The sequence below is a fragment of the Poecilia reticulata genome, chromosome 20 (assembly GCF_904066995.2).
Source record: "Poecilia reticulata chromosome 20, P_reticulata-male-v2, whole genome shotgun sequence".
Taxonomy (NCBI): domain Eukaryota; kingdom Metazoa; phylum Chordata; class Actinopteri; order Cyprinodontiformes; family Poeciliidae; genus Poecilia; species Poecilia reticulata.
The window spans coordinates 23,236,408-23,256,047 of NC_088849.1; the positions used below are offsets into that span (position 1 = coordinate 23,236,408).

Below are 19,640 nucleotides of genomic sequence, written 5' to 3' on the forward strand. Positions count from 1 at the left end.
TGACAGTCTGTTAGATTTGGTTTTATTTGGGAGGAAAACTGCAGCATATGTTGCATTTTTAGCTGCTGTGATTCTGTTTCTCACTGCACTGAGTCACATGGACCGATTCAGAAACCTGTTCCCCTCCTGGCCTGTGGGGGCGCTGCACCAAGAACCACTGAAGGAAACGACGTAAAAACCTCTGAAAACACTGAGTGCAACTTCCTTCTTCATGAAATGCAAACTGAAATAAAGTGGTGCCAGATTTTAGTGGTTGTAGGATTTCCAAAGACTCGAGGTCCATTTCTCTCACTTGTGCTAGATTCACGCGTTTGTTTTGGTTGTATTTACCCAGAATGCCCTGCGCTGTAGTCCACTTCCTGCTTTTGGAGCGGGTCGTTCACATCTGAACTGCACCAGAGTTCACTTCAACCGAACTGAACCGAGGTTTGTAGGCGGAACAGAGTTCGTACAAGTTCAGATATTAGATTATTTCACTTATAACATTTAGGGGCACACTAAAAAAAATAAGAATAAAAAATTTTATTGATAAAATTAGGAGAAAAAAGTTGTATAAAACTAAAGTTGAAAAAAATGCAAAAATAAACTCATAGAGAAATAATTTTACTTTGTGGAATAAACTTTACTTTATATTACAAAATAAACAGTTTAATTGTTTACTTTATAAGTGAATCTTTAGTTACAATACTGTTATCTAGTATTATGATTTTCTAAAGGTGATATTACTATCACTAGTAAAAATTACTATTCTTGTACGAGTTTATTCTCGTAATATTTGTTTTTTCCTAGAGTGGCTCTAACATGAAACAAATATAAACTTTCTCATTAAGGAAATACTCATGTAATGTCTTGCTAAAAGTTACTTTTGTTTTATTTCAGGTGTACTAACGTATTTGCAGTAGAAACTAGATGAAACTACTTGGTAATATTTTGTGTTTCTGCAGTGCAGCTCCCCTCCTCTCTCTCTCTCCTCTTCAGTGTGTCTGGCTCTGCTCCTGCATGCAGCTCAGGTACTTCATTCATGTCCGGAGACGTCCTTCCTACATGCCCAACACGGCGCGGCCGGACTGAACAGGCGCGATACGTTGGAAACGCTCCCCAGCCGACCCGCTGATAACCCTCCTCCCAAACCGCAGCCGAGGAACGCCGGCGGCCTGGAAGCCGCCCAACGTCCAGGAATAACGAGAACAAAACGAAACACATGGCCGCCTCCCAGACTCCGTCCTGCATCATCCATCTTGTTCCACGTCCTTCTTCAACATCTGGCCTCAAACCGTCATTACTTCCTTTATCTGCGCGGGAATCCCACGGCTAACGCAGCTTCTCAGTTTGATTTTTGGGCCAATCAGGATTTCCTCTGCAGAGCTGCAGCTCGCCATGAAAGCAGGGAACTAGTTACCAGGACAAACATATTTTGTACAAGTCTGTATTTTAATGAAATTGCAGCAATTTGCATCATATCCTGTTGAAGTGGCAACAGAGACGACAAAGAGAGAAACCTCAGCAGCAGAAATCCTCTGAAGAAAAAAAAACCGTTTGCAGCTTTTCAACTCTCCACTCAAACACAATGTGAGAAACGCGACTTTAATCACTGCAAAAACACAAAATATCACCAGGTATTTTATTCTAGTGCAAATATCTTAGTTCACCTGAAGTGAGACAAAACTAAATTACAAGTGACTTTTCAGTTATAGGAGTGAATAATTCCTCAATGTTGATGAAAACGTCCTGGTTCCACTCAGATTATTTCATTTATTATGAAATAATCTAATACTTTCTGATTAGACCCTAATAAGAAAGTATTAGGGTCTAGAAAATAAAAATTAATTATTCTTGGAATTATTAAATTACGAGAATAAACAGCTCTGCAGAAAAGATCATAATATAAGAAAGTCACAGAATTACGAGAAAAGTCAAAATATTTTGACTTTATTTTCGTGTTATTTAAACTATTCTATTTTTTTACTTTTTCCTTGTATGACTTTATTATTTTTGTATTTTTTGTACTTTATTTTCGTGGATTTTCAACTATTCTATATGAATTTATTCTCATAATTTTACAACTTTTCTATCATGTTTCTTCCAACTTCACTTAAATTTTTTTATTCTCGTATTTCTTGGACTTTATTCTCATGTTATTTCAAATATTCTACATTTTTATTTACGTAATGTTACAACTTTATTCTTGCACTTTCGACTTTCTCTTTCTGTAACTTTATTTTCATAATCTTATTTCATTTATTTATATTCATATTATATTTATTTATTATTATGGCTCTAATATCTCTTCGGAGGAAAATGTCATAAGTGAAATAATCAGAATTAGTAATTTTTTGTTATCCAAATATTGACTGAAAACAAATTTCTCTTTCCAGCTGAAAAGTTTCTTGTAACTCAGTTTTGTCTCATTTAAAGTGCACTAATCCAGACGAAGCATGTTTTTGCAGTGCGGAGCCGCTTGTCACATCTCCACAACAGTTTCTTCTCGTATCTAAAGAAATCTGTTAGCGCCGAGAAGAAAAACCAACAAGCAGGACAACCGCTGAGATTTAAACTCGCAGACGCCTCGCCACGCCGACTGGGACAGCTTTGTACCAACTCCTGTTCAGGGAGGGGGGAGGTTTGATGTCGGCGTCTTTGTAGGCCGTTAAACAAAACAAGCTGCATATTTCACCGCCGTGCCAGTCTGTCAAGCTGTTTACAGCGGTTCAAAACATAATGGAGAGTTTGATGCACTTGAGCGTTTTCAGCTGTTATTATGGCTCTCGTTTGTTCCTCCAGCAGTGATTTTGAAAGACGTTTTGACTGCCTTTGTTTACTTCACACCCACAAGCCCCATCGCAGAGTTTACCAGGGGCACAAAGTCCAACGGCACCTAAAGACGCTCCAGTCGGGTTGTTTTTTTTCTCTTCTGCTGCTGCTCCAACACGCCCACTTCAAGCAGAGTGGACCTCCAGAAAAACTGAAACACGAGATACAAAAGAGAGAATAAAAGAGACTCAGAACAGTCACTGGTGGCAGTGGGTTTAGTTTTTCTTTTAGTAACCGTTCCACCGCTTCACAGTATGAACGTAGCCTCTATAGCAGCTGTGCTGCAGCATCTGACAAGGGGTTTCCAATGCTAAAGCACAGCTGCTAGCTGCTAGCTGGTGCTTTCGGCAGCATATTACTGTAAAAATCTTCCAAGTGAAGAGAGAAGCAAAAAAAAACAAAAAACGTCAAGAGTTTTATCCCCCAACTCAATGTCTGCAATCATGTAAAAATGACTGCCAACAGACGTGCTGTTATACAACCGTACATCTTTGAAAAGCAGAAGCGGAACCTCCTGCACAGCCAACAAAAATGCAGCAAGTGATTTCTGGATGGAAAGTCAACAAGACTTTTGTCTTTTCCAGCAGCCATTGTACAGCGCATACTGTGGTAAAACCAGCTGACCAATCACGTTGGAGCTCAGCGTGGGTTGCTAGGTAACAGCGCAGCGTCTGTAGAATGTGACTTAACATTTGGTAGGTTTATGAAACCGCACGTTTTCCAGACACCAAAAAACGTGTGGATTGATGTTTTTAAACTTTTGTTTTTTTTTTATAAGCAGCAGAAACCAAAATGGAAATACAAAAACACACAAAATGTGAATTTTGCATAATAGGCCTCCTTTTAAACGAGAACCTCGACAAACCAGTCAAATCGTGGCGAGTCGCACATCAACCACCGTCACAAGGTCTGATGTCATCCAGATGAAAAGCAGAGTATTTCACTTATACTTTTTGAGGAATTATTTACTTTTTATTGCTAAAACGTTACATGTAAGTTAGCATTGTTTATTTTAAATTAACTACAATTTCTCCACTAGAAATTAGACAATAAATACTTTTGTGTTTTTGCAGTGTAAAGGTTGCTGGTAGCACTTCTGATTCCCGTCTCCTTTGCTGACCCCCAGTTCTCGGCGTTCTGCCCTCCAGATGCAGAAACAGGAACTTCAGCATTCAGGTGCTTAAAGTCAGACCATCAGATGTAGTTACCGTGACAACGCTAACGGGGGGGAGAGAGCAGCCGGTTTGAAGGAGAGTTAAAAACGTCCCGTCAGAGCAGCGTCAGCAGCAGCGGCCCCCATCCATTACCCGACCTGTCGTCCACAGGCAGTTACGGCTCGGCCCGCTTTCCCCTGAGGAGGCAGATTGAAGCCGGGGTGAGGTCCGCCGCCTCGCTTTTCCCCCTGCGCTGCAGTTTGAAGCTCCTCCCTCATATGCATTATCGCTGAAAGCCAGTCACTTTGCATGTGTCCTCTGCCTGAATCAGCACAGCCAGGGGAAAAACACGGACCGCCAGGCCCATCCGGAGCAGAAAGCAGGCAGGTATTGTTCTATGAATGTCTTTATCAGAGCCGATCAAACAAGACCCAGAAACTGGTAGGAAGATCAGCACGGCTTCAAGTAGCCGCCCAAAAGATTAATAAGAAAGTATTTGGTATGTAGAAAGTATGTAAAATGTAAAAAAAACTACCTTATCAGATGGACCAAAATGAGAAAAACTCACATCAGCAACAGAAATAACAAAGAAAATGTTTCCAGATTAGTTTCTTTCAATAAATAAACCTTAACAGAAACAGCAGGTGAGTCTGTGTTTGGTGAATCTTTGGTTAAAACGTGTTTTTCATTCAGTGGAGAGAAAATCCAGAGATTTTACTCAAGTTAGAAAAGAAAACCTTTATAAGTAAAATTACTCAAGTAAAAGTAAAAAGTACAGAGCAGTAAAAATACTCATAAAAGTATTTTTTTCTAAACAGTTACTCAAGTACATGCCACCTAACTCTACAAATTACAATGTATAATTCTCCAAAAAGAAAAGAAAATAAATCTTACCAAGTATTTTTATCTACTTCCAGTACATATGAAATAAGACAAAATTAACTTATAAGTAACTTTTCAGCAAAAAACATGATTTTAATTTAAGTCAGTAATTTGGCCAGGCATTTTAACTTGCAAGATATTTTCTACAAAGTGAAATAATTAATGGAACCAGAGGTTTTTAACATCAATATAAAGGAATTACTGACTAAAACAAGCAGCTGTATCTTGCTGATTTAGTTTTGTGTTATTTCAACTGTACTAAGATATTTGCATCAGGTTTTTGCAGTGTTCACAATGGAACTGGAAGATCATTTAAATATCAAAAAACAAACAAGTCTCTGTAAGCAAAACTGAGCTTCAAAATAAGAGCCCAAAACACCAAACTGAACCCTTTTACCATCAGTTTTCTTACTTCTTTGGTGTTTTTTCTCATTTTTAGTTCTTATATAAATCTAGACCAAAATACTCAGTAAGATTTATGATTTTTTGCAGTGTGTGTCATTTTTCCGCCAGTATTTTAAACCTACTGAGGTTTTTTTAGCTCCACTTCTCCCAGGTTTTGCTCCAGTTCCACAAACTAAATATTTAGTATGTCATTTTCTCAAGCTTTATAAAAAGCACCATGTCTTTAACTCAGAGGGACAGAAAGACGTAAACGCAGATCTGAGCAGAAGTTGTTGAGGATCCCAGATACAGCAGCAAACGGCTGCAGCTTCCCATCCAGATTTCCTGGATGGATTCTCCACTCCTGGCTCTTTTTCTCCTCCTCCAGCTCCCAGCACACTCGACTTTATGAATTTAGTTAATTGACGCTGCAGAGGAGCGTGTGGGACTCTGAGCTATCGATTCGCTGTAGGGCTGGTTGGAAATACCAGCCGGTCTCTGGGGCCGACCCAGGAAGCTTTCCACCGCCAGTCCCTCCGCCGCTCCGCTTCGCTTCCCACAGACTGCTTCATAATGTCACAGTGGAACAGCTGAGACGCCGACCTCTGACCTCATCTGTAAGAAGCGACGATGTATGGCGATGTCAGCTGAAGCTTTCGTTCTGCAACGTCACAAAATGTCGGTGAGCAGAAGAAGCTGGCGGAGGATTTTCTTTTGACCCGGATGGAGACGATGCGATTTCTCAGGAAGGACAAAGATAAAAAAAACTGCAAAGCAAGTAATTCTGGTCAAGTTTCTGCTGAAAACATCTTAAAACTGACTTTAAAGTAACTTTTCAGGAAGAAATGAGAGCTTGTTTTCAGTTAAGGTTGATTAAAAATACTATTTATAAGTATCACAATAAGCAATAAATCAATTAAAAGCTTCATGATTTCCATTTGCATAATTTTTTTTTACCAAAAACTGGATGATAAAACTATTTAGCCTCAACTGGAACAATTTTGTTTACATAATTTCATAATTTATTTTGTTTGTTTTGGATTTTAAAACATCTTCTGGTTCCAGATGTTCATCAGCATTTAAACTTCACTGATCTTTCAAAGTGTGTTGTTGACTTATTACCTTGTAGTACCGTATTTTCCGTACTATAAGGCGCACCGGATTATAAACGCTTCAGTTTGGGTTGCCAGTTTGTTCCATCCTCTATTATTACACATCTACATTTGTAAAGAAATGGTCCCGAGTACTTTATCTAGTAGGCTGTCCCAGTCCTTGTTTCACTCACGGTGTTGCGATATTGTGCCCAACTGCATTCTGGGTAACACAGACCAACAGACACGCTGCCACCGCAGTCTCTGTCTCTCTTCTCCCGCCCCTCCGCCCCCCTGGCTTTAAATGTATTAACAAACTTTATTAACAAACCAGCGTTCTGACAACTATCCCAGCATGCACCGCGCGTTTCTTCTTCTATGGGGAAAATGAAGTCGGCGGCTGCTTACCGTAGTTGCTAGACCTGTTGTGGCTCAAAATTGGTCCATATATAAGGCGCACCGGGTTACAAGGCGCACTCGTAAATAACCTCAGAACAACAATATTATCGTTTATTGAAATAACTTATGGGACAATTTATCGTTAGATCTCAATGAAGTTTCCCCGTTAGCCGCAGTTTGATTAAAAGTCAAAGATAAAAATTAATCCCACTTTTTAGACATTTTTCCAACCTTTAATATAAATCTAATAATTTGGAAGCAGCTTAAAAACGACACAGCTTCATTAAACGCCTCCGACATGCATGTTTGTGTTTCTCCACGTCGGACAGAGATTTCCCCATAACCAGGATTTGTTTTACGCGCGTCAGTCGCGTTTGAAGAGCCTGGATCCAAACCGCCTCTGTAACCATGACGATCCCATTGAAACGGAGAGGACGGACGGCGTCTTCCGAGTGGCTCCAGGCGGGTTTTTTTTAAAAAACAGCCTCAGGTCTCATCTTCCCGCGCCGCCGCCGTCATAATGAAGGTGTGTAATAGAACATGACACCATAATTATATTCCCCCAGTTAAGAGCCAGTGTTTACAACCAGACGAGGCTGCCTGTGTTTTCTCCCTCTTTGTCTCGCCTTCGCTTCATATCATGTGCCGTTTGATTGCATAAAAAAAAAAAAAATGCTTGATGAAAAATTGAAAAAAAAAAAAAAAAGTAAATTGCTTTAAATTGCCTGTCACAGATTGTGTTGAGTTGGCACGGAGCAATAAGACTCATGCAATGTGGAGATTAATGTGTCTGCTGCCAGTTTCTGAACGACTCCTGGCTGGGAAACAAAATGGATCAGAGCGGTTATTTATTAAATGTATCTATCGGTCGCATCGAACCGCGACGCGTCAGGATAGAGACGGGGACGATACGAAATGCGTTCGTCAATACATATTGGATCTGGCCGGCTAATGGCCTTCCTGCTGCATGAAACCGCACTGCAAAAACACAACGCGGGAGTAAAAACAACGGCGTGTTAGCCCCACTGCAGATACGGGAAAGAAACGGGAGTACATTCATGCCAAAAACATTCAGAATTTTGGGATTCATCTCAGAAATGTTCTGGAAAAATAAAGACATTTTAGTTTGAAAAGTTGATGGAAAAAATTTAAGAGATTAATCTATAATTTTCTAGAATAAATTTGAAAATTTAAAAGTTTTAAAACTAAAAAAATGCTTCCAGAAAAACTTTGACATTTTGAGATTAATCTCAGAAATTTTCTAGAAAAAACTTGGAAACTTCAGAGTTTGAAATGTCAAAAATTCACTAGAAGAATCTCGGAAATTTTGAGAATAATTTCAGAAATTTTCTAGAAAAAACATGGAAATTTTAAAAATTTTAAAAGTAAAAAAAAAAAATTCCAGAAATTTGTTAGGAAAAAACTCACATTTTTCGAATATTCTTAGAATTTTCTAGAACAAATGTGGAATTTTTTTGAATTTTAGAAATGTTCCGAGTTTTTAAAGTCGAAACATTTTTGACTTTTTTGACATTTTTGAAAATTTTCTAAATAATTTCTGAAATTTATCAGAAAATTTCAAAAAAAAATTCTAGCAAATTTTACACAAGAGTTTCAAAAGTCAGAAACTTTTTACTTTTCAGTCGACACCTTGTGTTGATAGAAATTTAAACACTATTCCTCTTCTACTTTTGCCTTTTTTTTTCCAGATTTGCATGTTTTTTTCTTTTTTGGTTTGGCTAAAAACGGCTAAAAATACCAGAAAATAAACAAAAATATAAACTCTTCCATCAATATCAAGGAGTTATTCACTTAAAAAAGCTCCTTCATCTTACAGAAAACTTACTTTTTGTCTTATTTCAAGTCTACGGAGATATTTTCAGAAGAAACTAAACAAAAAGTACTTTGTAGAATTGCATATTTCTGCAGAGTTGTTTCACAATTTATTACCATGTTATGTTTTTTATGCTGTAAAATACTGTAAAAACAAAACAACATAAAATGTCTTGTTAAAGATAAAAATGTAATCTATCAGTGGAACAAGAACATTTTCATCGATATCGAGGAATTACTTACTTAAAACAAGCTCTTACTTCTTGCTGAAAGGTGATTTGTAAGTTAGCTTTATGCTAATTCAACTGTATCAAGATATTCTCACTAGAAACTAAAGAAATTTGTGGTAAGATGTTGTGTTTTTGCAGTGTGTGTCTCATTTTCCCCCAGTATTTTAATCCTAATCAGGTTCTTTTAGCTCCTCTTCTCCCGGGTTCTGCTCCGGTCCCACACCGCCGAGCGAACCCCCCGCTAACGAGCAACACGGCAGAAAGCGCCCCGGCGCGCCTGTTGAGCCGGAGACTTCCACGGCAACCCGCAGAAACCCCCCCTGGGTGCAATTAGAAGCGAGAAAGGAGAATGTCAGCCAGGGGTCGAGCGAGGGGAGAGACGGGGGAGGAAAGCGGAGCCACAGGTAACTTCGCTGATGTCCGGAGGAGTCTGCAGCAGGTGGATCCATCCGCCTCGTCCCGCCGGTTTGATTCCGACTCCGTGTCGTTTCATGCAGCTCCGACCCAAATCCAGGGCTTCCCATTTGTCTCGTTGCCCATGTGGGTTAGTGGTTCACAGCGCAGCTCCCTGCTGAATCCCGCCCAAAACTCGGCAGCTGGATGAACTTTTGCTCCACAAATCTAACAGGAATCTGAGCAAAAACTGGATCGGAAAGCTAATAAAGTATAAAAATATTCCCAACGGGTTTCCGTTTCTGGGAATACATTTTTCTGGGAACAAATTGCACCATGAGTTGTTGCCATAAACGATAATATTGTTGTTTTGAGACAATTTTCACGTGATATAATGATAATAATGATAAGAACACATCATCAACGACCAATAAACTTTATTTTCTAAAACATTTCACTGCAAGAACACAATCTAAGTAGCTTTGGTCCATTTTATTAACATGTTTAGTTTCCTATTTAAAAAAGCAACAACGATGGTCATTTGCATTTTTAGACGTATTTCTAACGCAAAACACAAAAACAAACACAAAAAATGCTGCAATCACAGGAAAAAGGGGCAGGAAACTGAAAACTCGCTGCACAAAGCATCGGTTTAAAGAAGCGAAGCCTTGAATAGAGGCGACTGCACTGTTAATGCGTCACAAAAATGTTTTCAAAATAAAACTCACAGCTTCATATATCCTAACAATACAAAGTATTTAATGTGTTCATGTATTTTGATACACGTTTCAAAATATAATATTCTTCCCTGGAAATTTTGATGCTTCTGAAGTTATTAGTTTCTCCTAAACTTTGCAGCTGTCAATACAAATTTTCTTTGTATATTTGAATATTTTCTTCCTTGTAATTTTTTAGTTTGAAAATTCGTAGTAAGATTTGAATATATTTTGTAAAGGAAACTCTGTTAAAGCTGGTCAGAAGTGGAGCCAATCTGTTTCTTATTACAGCTTTTACCACAGCAGGCGACTGGAGACAAACGACGCTTTTAAAATCCTGAGTTGGGTGTCAGTTTATTAGGTCTTCAAATTTCTTTTAGCATCCTTGGACTCAGTTTCTCAATTTCTGACATAAAATGACTCATCGTGTGAACATTTTTATTCACTCATCGGGATTTTAGTCGCTTTTCTGATTCAATGGAAACACCACAAATGTAAAATTTAGTTTTTTTTCGACACGTTGACAAAGTTTTGCGCTCATTTGTAATGGAAAAGCAGTTAATGAATGAATGAATGAATGAATGAATCAGAACTGGAGCAAAACTAACAGGATCATTGAAGAGTTTTTAGTTACAGTTCTTGGCACAACTTTTCATTTTCTGAGGCGATCTGGAGACCGACTGCGCTTTTAAATCCCTGGGTTGAGTGTCGGTTCACTGGGTTTTCAGATTACAGCTCTGATCACAACTTTTGGCTAATTTCTTAACTTTCATGGACTCTGTTTCTTTTTCTCCATTTCCTATATTAAATGAGTAATTCTGCCTGTGCACAAATAAAAAAGTACATTATGATTTACGCCCTTTGACCTTTGGCTTAGCATAAACTCATCCTGAAAAACGTCATTAAAGACGTGCTAATAACCAAACGGAGGATATTTACCCGCCTGCCATGAAGAAAACCCAACGTTTGTCTCTGTGGCTGCTGCTCCAAAATATGCCTCCAAAACTGATCGATACATTAATATTGATCTTTTGTTTCGCTGTGTCTAGACGCAGCGTCGCATTGTGTTGGAAATGATTCCCCCCACGTAAACAAAAGGGACTTGACTGAAAAATCTAACAAAATTCAGCAAAAACAAGCCTCATCATCATCATCATAAAACACTGAAACTCTGTGATGAAACTGGATCGGATGGGAGGAAAAGCACCAGAGGATTATTCATCCAAATTAGGATTCAACGCAACAAACACTGGAATTTAGTAACTGGAGCAACAAGTCCCCCCTTTCTCTGCTTCTAAATTACACATTAAGATTCCCAGAAAGACACGAACACCGAAATGATCCCAGTTAACGGATGTTATTGCATGTTCAGGCACAAAGAATACCACACCTGAGGACGGGAGGAGGAATCATTTGAATTGTTTTTGCAGCAAAACAACGAGGGACAAACCAAAAGCTACTTTAAACATGCTAACGGCTAAACGCGCAGAATCTGGAGTCATTTTTTACCGTCATGGGAATAAAATGAGATTCTACAGTTACAGAGAGAAAAAACACCCTTAGCAACAATTATTCTCAGCGTGAAGGAGGAATATTACTCCACTTTTACTCCAAACAGGCCGATTTCATCACAAATATCTTCCAGGATTTGTGGTTTAGCTTCTAGTGCAAAGAGCTTAGTACACTAGAAATAAGAGAAAGTAGCTTAAAAGTAACTTTTCAGCAAAATACGAGAGTTTAAGTCATTTAACATTGATGAAAAGTACAAGCTGATTATTTTAGTTCAAACATTAAGCAATTATTGACTTAAAACAAATTCTTATATCTTCCTAAAAAGTTACTTTTGTCTTATTTCATTAAAAATGTTTGTAAGATGGCATTTATTATGACTTGCACTGCAAAAACATAAAATCGTACTTGGTGTAGTTTTTAGTCAAAATATCTTAGCACACTTTAAAAAAGACAAAACTGACTTACAAGTAACTTCTCAGCAAAAATAGGAGTGAAAAATTGCTTATAGTGATAAAATATTTCTAGTTTTACTGGCAGATTATTTCACTTGGGACAAATTTATTGTTTTAAGCAAAAATAATCTGCCACTTTTTCATCATCATGGAATTACTGACTTTAAACAAACTCATATTTCCTTCTGAAAACTTGCTTATAAGTTAGTTTAGTCTTTTTTTTTTATATCTGCACGAGTAATTAGACCAAAATGACTCGATAAGATGTTGTGCTTTTGCACTGAAGTCCATAAATCCCAGTTTCTCTCCATCCATTTGGATCAACAACTTTGTCCCGGATTAAACCGCCTCCTGGGAATCTGCAGGACGGAAACAAGAGCCTGTCCCTTTAAATGGACGACGGTATTCCAATAAATTATCTCATACTGTCCCTGTCAGACGTCCTGCTCCAGAGCTCACTGCAAACACATTAGCTCGCCTCGCTGCCCAAATGCATAGCAAATAACCCATATAAATCACACAATCTAGGCCAAGTCAATGGGAGCCATTTTGCCTGTTTTCTAGTTATTTCCTCAGCAGAGCTTGCATCACTCAGCTCTTACAGCCATCGACGGAGTGGCCTACTTTAGGAGCCACAGAGGGTTCCTGAAGTAACCATTCCTCTTGTGCGCTTGATTTTATGTCTGCTCAGTCTGGACTAAATTGCAGGCTGCCAGCTTTCCGCTCTCGGCTCCGTCTTCACGGTTTCCCCTCGCCTGTCAGTTTGACAAAAACAAAGATGGGGCCTCTATGAACTCCGGTGTTTACAAGGGAGTAACAGGCCAGGTGAAGAGGAGGCTCTTGGCTCATTTTGAAAAAAGGTCTCCCTCGATCCGCTCTGGTGCCGAAGCAGGAGGATTTCTCTACATTAAAACAGCAGAATTCAATGGATTTTACTGAGCCGAAACCAAAAATCTTTAATTTTTTAGAAGAGCTACGAAGATGTTTTTGTTCCACCACAACGAAACAGAAGCAACTTTTACATTCAGAAGCCATAAAGATAAACAACTTTTCATTTTCCTCAATGGGTCGCTCAATAAAAACATGGACAACACTTTAGGGGATTCTTATCTGCGTAGATATAACATTTAAGCTAACATTAGCATTTCAGCTAATTTTGTCATAAAAGTTAAAGTTGACTTGCTAAATGAATTTAGTTAAGTTAATGTTAACTTACATTAAAGTTAATATAGCTGCTATTCCTACTGTTGTTGCTACCATAATGATAGCATTGTGCTAGGAAGATAATGATAGCAATTAAGCTAGCATTACCTTTTTTTAGCTAATTTTGTCTTAAAAGTTGAAGTTGACTGGCTAAATGGGTTTAGTTAATGTTATCCTACATTAACTTAATGTTAATGTTGCTACAGTAATGCTATCGTTATGCTAGAACATATTAGTATTTAAGCTAACATTATCTTTTTAGCTAATTTTGTCTTAAACATTAAAGTTAACTTGCTAAATGGATTATATTAATGCTACCTAACATGAACCAATGCAATAGCATTGTAGCTAACATTAACGTTTTAAGCTAATGTATAAAAAGATAAAGTCTGCTCCCTGAAAGGATTTCGTTAATGCTACCCAACATGATATTATAATCCAAAATGATGGTATCGTTTAAGCTAGCATTAGCAATTCAGATAATTTTGTCTTAAAAGTTAAAACTGTTAAGTTTGTCAGTGTAAAACCAACATGATAACAATGGAAATTAAGCTAACATGAGGTTTTTGGGCTAATTTTGTCTTGTTGAGTCACTGAATGGATTAAGTTCATATTAAACGAATATAATGACAGCTAATTTTAGCTAATTTTGTCTTAAATGCTGAAGGTGACATGCTAAATGAATTAAGTTAATATTACCCAAAATGCTAGCATCAACAAACATAATGACAGTAATAACCTTTTTAGCTAATTTTGACGTAAAAACTTAAGTCGACTTACAGAATGGATGAAGTTAATTTTACTCACCATCTGATTGGCTGATGTAAGTTCTAGCTTTGCGCTACACTGCCCCCTACAGGTTTGGAGTGTTTAAACCAACGCTTAGTGGCCGATTTATGCAGGTTCATGTTGATGAAGTTTCCTGAAACCGATCCTGAGTGTAAGACATTATGGTTTGTTAAACAATTTACCTCACCAACATCGGAATCGGTTGATATTGGTTAATTTTTAACATATTGGTATCGGTCCGATAAATAAAACTGGGCTGATATTAGTTAGACATTTATTTCCATCTTGGTAGCAAAGGATTATAGTTTTTGGTTTTTTAACGTTTCAAACGTGTAATGAAATAATAACAGCAGCAATAGTAATATCGGCTATTAATATCGGCCCAAATATTCAAATCGGTGCATCCACAGTAGAGAAAGAAACAGATGCTCCTGACTGTCTGGGTTGTTTCATTAAAAAGCTTTTTGCTCTCGGTCAAAATGGTGGAGCAGAGGCTCATTTTCTCCACGCAGGTTTGGACTGGGCCATATTTTAGGCGGCTGATGTCTTTATTTCAGCTGCATTGTGCGTCGACGTGTGACAGTCGTGTTTGTTGCCGTCTGGCGGGCGGCTGACCCGTTGATACAGTCGATAAAGCGCCTGAGTGGAGCGCGGCTCCTCCTTCGTGTAATTGTCACAGCGGGGACGCCGAGGCGGACGTGGCAGCACAACTCCTCTGCTGATTTTCAATTCTCCGCGCCGACTTTGACCTTTCGCGCTCCCCCAATCAATGCATCTGCTTCCACAGACGCACGGCTCGTTTACAAAGCAAACGACGCGGCTGTCCGGGCGATGGGGGGCAATATTATTAACTGATATACAGAAATAACAACCTTTAATTAGAAGGCTTGGATTGGATGTTATTCCAGCTCCGGTCTTTTGACTCCAGATTGAAAAAAGAAAAAAAAAACTGACACGCCTGACTGCACCCGGGAAGCAAACACTGATTTGCATGAAGTCGGAGGCTCCCATCGCCACCAGTGTTCCCACAAAGGCCGCAGTGGGGGGAAAGCAGAGCTGTCATTCAGCCTCCCTCTCTCTCTGCGCTGGTGTTGGACCAAACGGCTGCTGGTGACCAAACATGTGGTCCGGCGCAGCAGAGCAAACAGGCGACGGCTCGTGTGCAAACGGACGATTGAGCCGTCTGCGGCGCCACCAGGGTACCAGGCGTTATTAATCATTACACGGGGGACATTTAGCGAAATCGGACCTCCATTTATTAGCCGTGAGTGCAGGATAGAAGAACCGGCGAGAGGAGATAATGACTTTAAGCTCCCATTTAGACAATTAATTCCCAGAAGTGGAGTGAAGCAGAAGTCTGCTGTTCGTCGTGTTTATGTTGACACAATTTGAAACCATAATTCAGGACTGAAGGTTCATTATTCGGCACTAGAGCCGGAACAAGAGGTTTCCGTAAGGGAAAGTAATAGCATTGTGCATGTGATAACAACAAATTACTGGTTTCTATTGGGGTTGAGAAAGCAACAGAAAACAGATACTGACACATAGATACAACTGCAAATATCTGAATAAACCTGAAATAAGAGAAAACTCATTTTCCAAGTAGCTTTTCAGCTTGTTTTAAGCCAATGATTCCTTTGTGTTCTGGTTTCACTGGCAGATTATTTCACTTTTATTTCACATGTTGTACGTGAAATTATCTACTAGAGAAACTAATACTGTTTTAAATCAATGCTTAGGAATTATTGACTCAAAACAAGCTGGAAAGTTATCTGTAAGTTAACCTTTTTAAAGTGAACTCAGACATTCGCAGTAGAAACTAAACATAAATCCTTGGTACGATTTAGTGTTTTTGCAGTAAAGTGATAAATAAACTTCAGTCGTTCGTGTTTTGCTGCTCGTTTCTGCTCCAGCAGGTAAACTTCAGTAAAGTTGCGCCTCGTCTTACTGACAATCAGGAGCTAAACTCTGAGTTTTCTCTCCCTCGGTTTATTATTCCTGACGGGAAACGCAGAATGAAGCCCAGGTTGTTTTTCTCTGCCTGTAATGAGGAACAGAGCCCTGATTGATTTACGTTAGCGTCCGAATCCCGAGCCGCTCCACGGCCTCTGAACCTCGCAGTGCACACATCTTTAATCAGGCTCGCTTTTCCCCCGGATTCCAGATTGTTTGTAATTACCAGCCTCCTCTGGGGGCGGGGATGTTAGCTTAACAACAGCCGCAACCTTTCAGGTTAAAGAGCGGCGCTGCAGTCGGCCATATGGGCTCCGGGCGCGGAGGACGCCCGCTGTCACAGCGGCCGCCTTATCAAGCCACCGGTTTCTGCTTCCATTTCACACCTGGACTGTTGCTGCTTTCAGATGCTCGATCAGCAGCGACCGGTCAAAAACAGGGTGTCGCTTCCTTCGCTATCTGCCGCCGGTCCAGCTGAAGCGGCGCAGAAAAACAATCGATACGGCATTAAGGCGTCCGCAGAGGCCGGCCGGAGTTGAGCGGCAACATGGAGGGGAGTAATCCCACTGCGACGTAAACGAACGGCTCTACGTGAAACGTTCCCGCTGCCCCCCCGAGGTCGGCTTTTCCTTCCTCTCCTCCTCGAACCTTATTACACTTCCTGAAAGAGGTTAGGAAAAATCTGCGGCCTACACAAAACATGAAAATCACATTTCTGCCACAAGAATGATGAGAGTTTAGTCAGAATGAGGTTTTTGTCACTTTAAATCCAAACAAGCTGCTCAACGTTTACACTCGCATGTGCAAACAGAAGCGCAATTACGCAGCCGTACAACTTGGAAAAGCAGAAGTGGAGCCTCCTGCACAACCAACAAGAATGTCAACAACTAAACGCGTGTTTTCCAGCAGTGGTGATGCTAACAGACATGGGGGTAAATTAAATCTTACTGAGTATTTTTGTTTAGTTTCTAATGAAAATATCTCAGTACGTGTGAAACAAGACAAAACTAGCTAACAGGAAACTTTTCTGCAAATATTAGGAGCTTGTTTTAAGAAAATAAATCCTTAATATTGATGAAAAAGTTGCAGTTTAAGGAGTTATTTACTTAAACAAGCTCCTTTATCCTGCTGCAAAGTTACTCTGTTAGTTTTGTCTTGTTTCAGGTCCATCAAGATATTTTCTCTAGAAACTAAACAAAAATACTTGGTAAGGTTTTGTGTTTTTGCAGTGCTCTGCTATATAAATAAATGCATTGCTCACTGACTGATGATACATGAGAGAAGAAAACAACACAAATATTTCTCTCTCTACATGCATCCAGACCTGAAAAACGCTGAAATCAAATTCTGTCTCTTTCCAGACTGAACAGGAACTCGGCTTTATTCGGAGAATGGGGGGCTGGGGGGGGCTGGGGGGGCATTATGTTTCCTGCCACGGATGCTTGATTGATTCTTTTGCACAGCTTGTATGCTGCACATTTGCATTTACATTCCCAGAGCTGCCTCTGACAGAAAAGGGAAGGCTTTTGTCCCAAAGTCCCGCAGAAAACAAAGGCGTTCTTATGAGGCGGCCCGAAGAACAGCCCCTGATTCTCCGTCTCCCGGCCCGGACTTAAATACTCCTCATTCCTTTCTCATTCATTAACGGCCCCCCCCCCGCCCCCCCTTCAACCTCAGCGCCAGGCGAGGTGAAGAAATACCTCGCAAACAAAAAATAAAGCAGTCAGACCAGGCATAATGATTGCTGAAACTGTTTACTAATACTGCTCGGCTTTATTACAGAGTGCCAGGGTTTCCATTACTGCAAACAGAGAGAGGCGAGGAAGAAGCAGCAGCAGAGGAGGAGGAGGAGGAGGACAGAACAGAAGGGAGGGAAACTGCCAGCATCCGATTAAAAGAAGAAGAAGAAGAAGAAGAAAGGAGAGATGGGTTCAGTTGATTTACGCCTTCATTACTCTACCCTAACTCTGCTTATTGCAAATCATGATGCTGCTTTATGAGCTGAATCCTCTACGACGACAAGGACGGGAAGACGGCGCTTCAGTCTATAAAGCAAGCATACAGGAACCGCCAAGCCACTCATCCCAACGGGGAAGAAGGAGGAGAATGAGGAGAAGAATGAGAAGGAGAAGAAGAAGAAGAAGAATGAGGAGAAGAAGGAGAATGAGGAGAAGAAGGAGAATGAGGAGAAGAAGAAGGGAGGACATGTTTGTGGTTTCTCTGACCAAAACCTCAAACATGGAGCTTCACGTCAAGCTAACGTCCGGTAAACGGCGCACATCAGTTTTAATAAAACACCTTTTGAGAAACATGTAAGAACGACACAGTGAAATGCAGCAGGCTGTTCAGTTTTTATCATTTTGAATTAAAAAGCGTCACGCAGACAACGCCATGTTGTTTACGCTCCATGCTGGATGCTACAGCGCTAGCGCCGACTAGCCAGAACTGTAATTTGAACTGCCAAAAGCTGAAATTGTGACAGTAAAAGTCAGAATTTTGGGAGTAAAATTCTGAATTTTGAGAAAAAAAAAGTCAGAATTTGAGAAAGAAAAATTGGAAACCTGAGAAAAAAAGTTAATTTTGAGCGAAATATAGTAAAATGTTTGGTTATTATAAATTTAAACAAAAACGCGTCACGCGGACGACGCCATATTGTTTACGCTATATGCTAGGTGCTACAGCGCTAGCGCCAGCTAGCCAGAACTGTAGTTTTTGAGCAATGAGTGACATTCATCCCTTTCAGTTTGAACTGCAGTGAGGAAATGAAGATGAGGAGGAAGAGGAGAGAAAAAGTTTGTGTTTGTGTAGCTGGAAACGCTGATCTGGGCGCTACAAAGAGCTATTCACGGTTAGCATAAGCGTCAAAACGTTTCCTCAAATATATCAGAATGGTTTGTTACAAACACTTATAGATGATTCATTGCAACTTTTATCAACAATTAATCATCTTTCAGTTGGTTTTGGCTTCACATTAGCTCCTGCTAACGGTGTTAGCTCTAGCTAACGGTGTTAGCTTTAGCTATTAGAGCAAACAAGCCGCCTACGTTAGCTTATTCTGCAGATATCTTGTGTTTTCGTTTGATTCCTGGCGTTTTGTGGGCTGGTCAGCGTCCAGCTGGACTTCCTGTGTTTCGTTTAGAGGCTGATTTAAAAGTAGGAGCTTGTTTTAAGTCAATAATCTCTTAATATTGATTAAAATAATGTACGAGTTCAACTGAAAGATTATTTCACTTAAAACATTTTTCCCTTGTAAGTCAAATAATCCTGCAGTGGAGCCAGTATTTCTTCATAAATACTAAAGTATTATTGACTTAAAACAAGTTTGTAAATCTTGCTGTAAGTTAGTTTTGTCTTATTTCAAGTGTTCAAAGATGTTTGCACAAGAAACTAGATAGAAATACTTGGTAAGATTCTGTGTTTGTGTAATAAAAGCCTGAATTAGCCGCGTGGTGGACGTCACAGGAACGTAAAGTCTAATTAATAACTTGGAGAGCCGATGTGTGGAAGTGAAACCTGAGGGAAACTCGCCACCTTTCCTCAGACCTCCTGTTTGTGCATTTGAGTCAGAAAGTGGACATATGTATTCAGCTGCTGGCTCATCACCCGGCGCACAGAACGATGTCAGAACCTGACCTGCAGCGGGAAATGCAGCGTGCTTCTCCTCACGCTCATAAATAATGGACGTCAGCGAGGCATCTGTCAACTTTTCCTGTCAGCCCCGTTCCACACGCGTGTCAGACAGCGCCGCGTTGCACCGCCCTCCCCCCGCGGCCCGGTTCCCACCCACGCCGCCTCGGTCAGGTCTGATGACTTACGGGTCGGCGTACCGACCGCCACC

General features: G+C 40.0%; 1 protein-coding gene and 1 long non-coding RNA gene across 5 annotated transcripts in view; one reads left to right on the plus strand and one right to left on the minus strand.

The window, feature by feature from the left end:
* cdh6 (cadherin 6) overlaps positions 1–19,640 on the minus strand; it is a 250,407-nt gene that overhangs the window by 56,170 nt on the left and 174,597 nt on the right. The gene's annotated exons all lie outside the window — the stretch shown is intronic.
* On the plus strand, positions 7,157–18,126 carry LOC145549424 (uncharacterized). The gene is made up of 2 exons (XR_014085397.1): positions 7,157–7,247; positions 17,585–18,126. It is a non-coding gene; the product is annotated as an uncharacterized LOC145549424 (long non-coding RNA).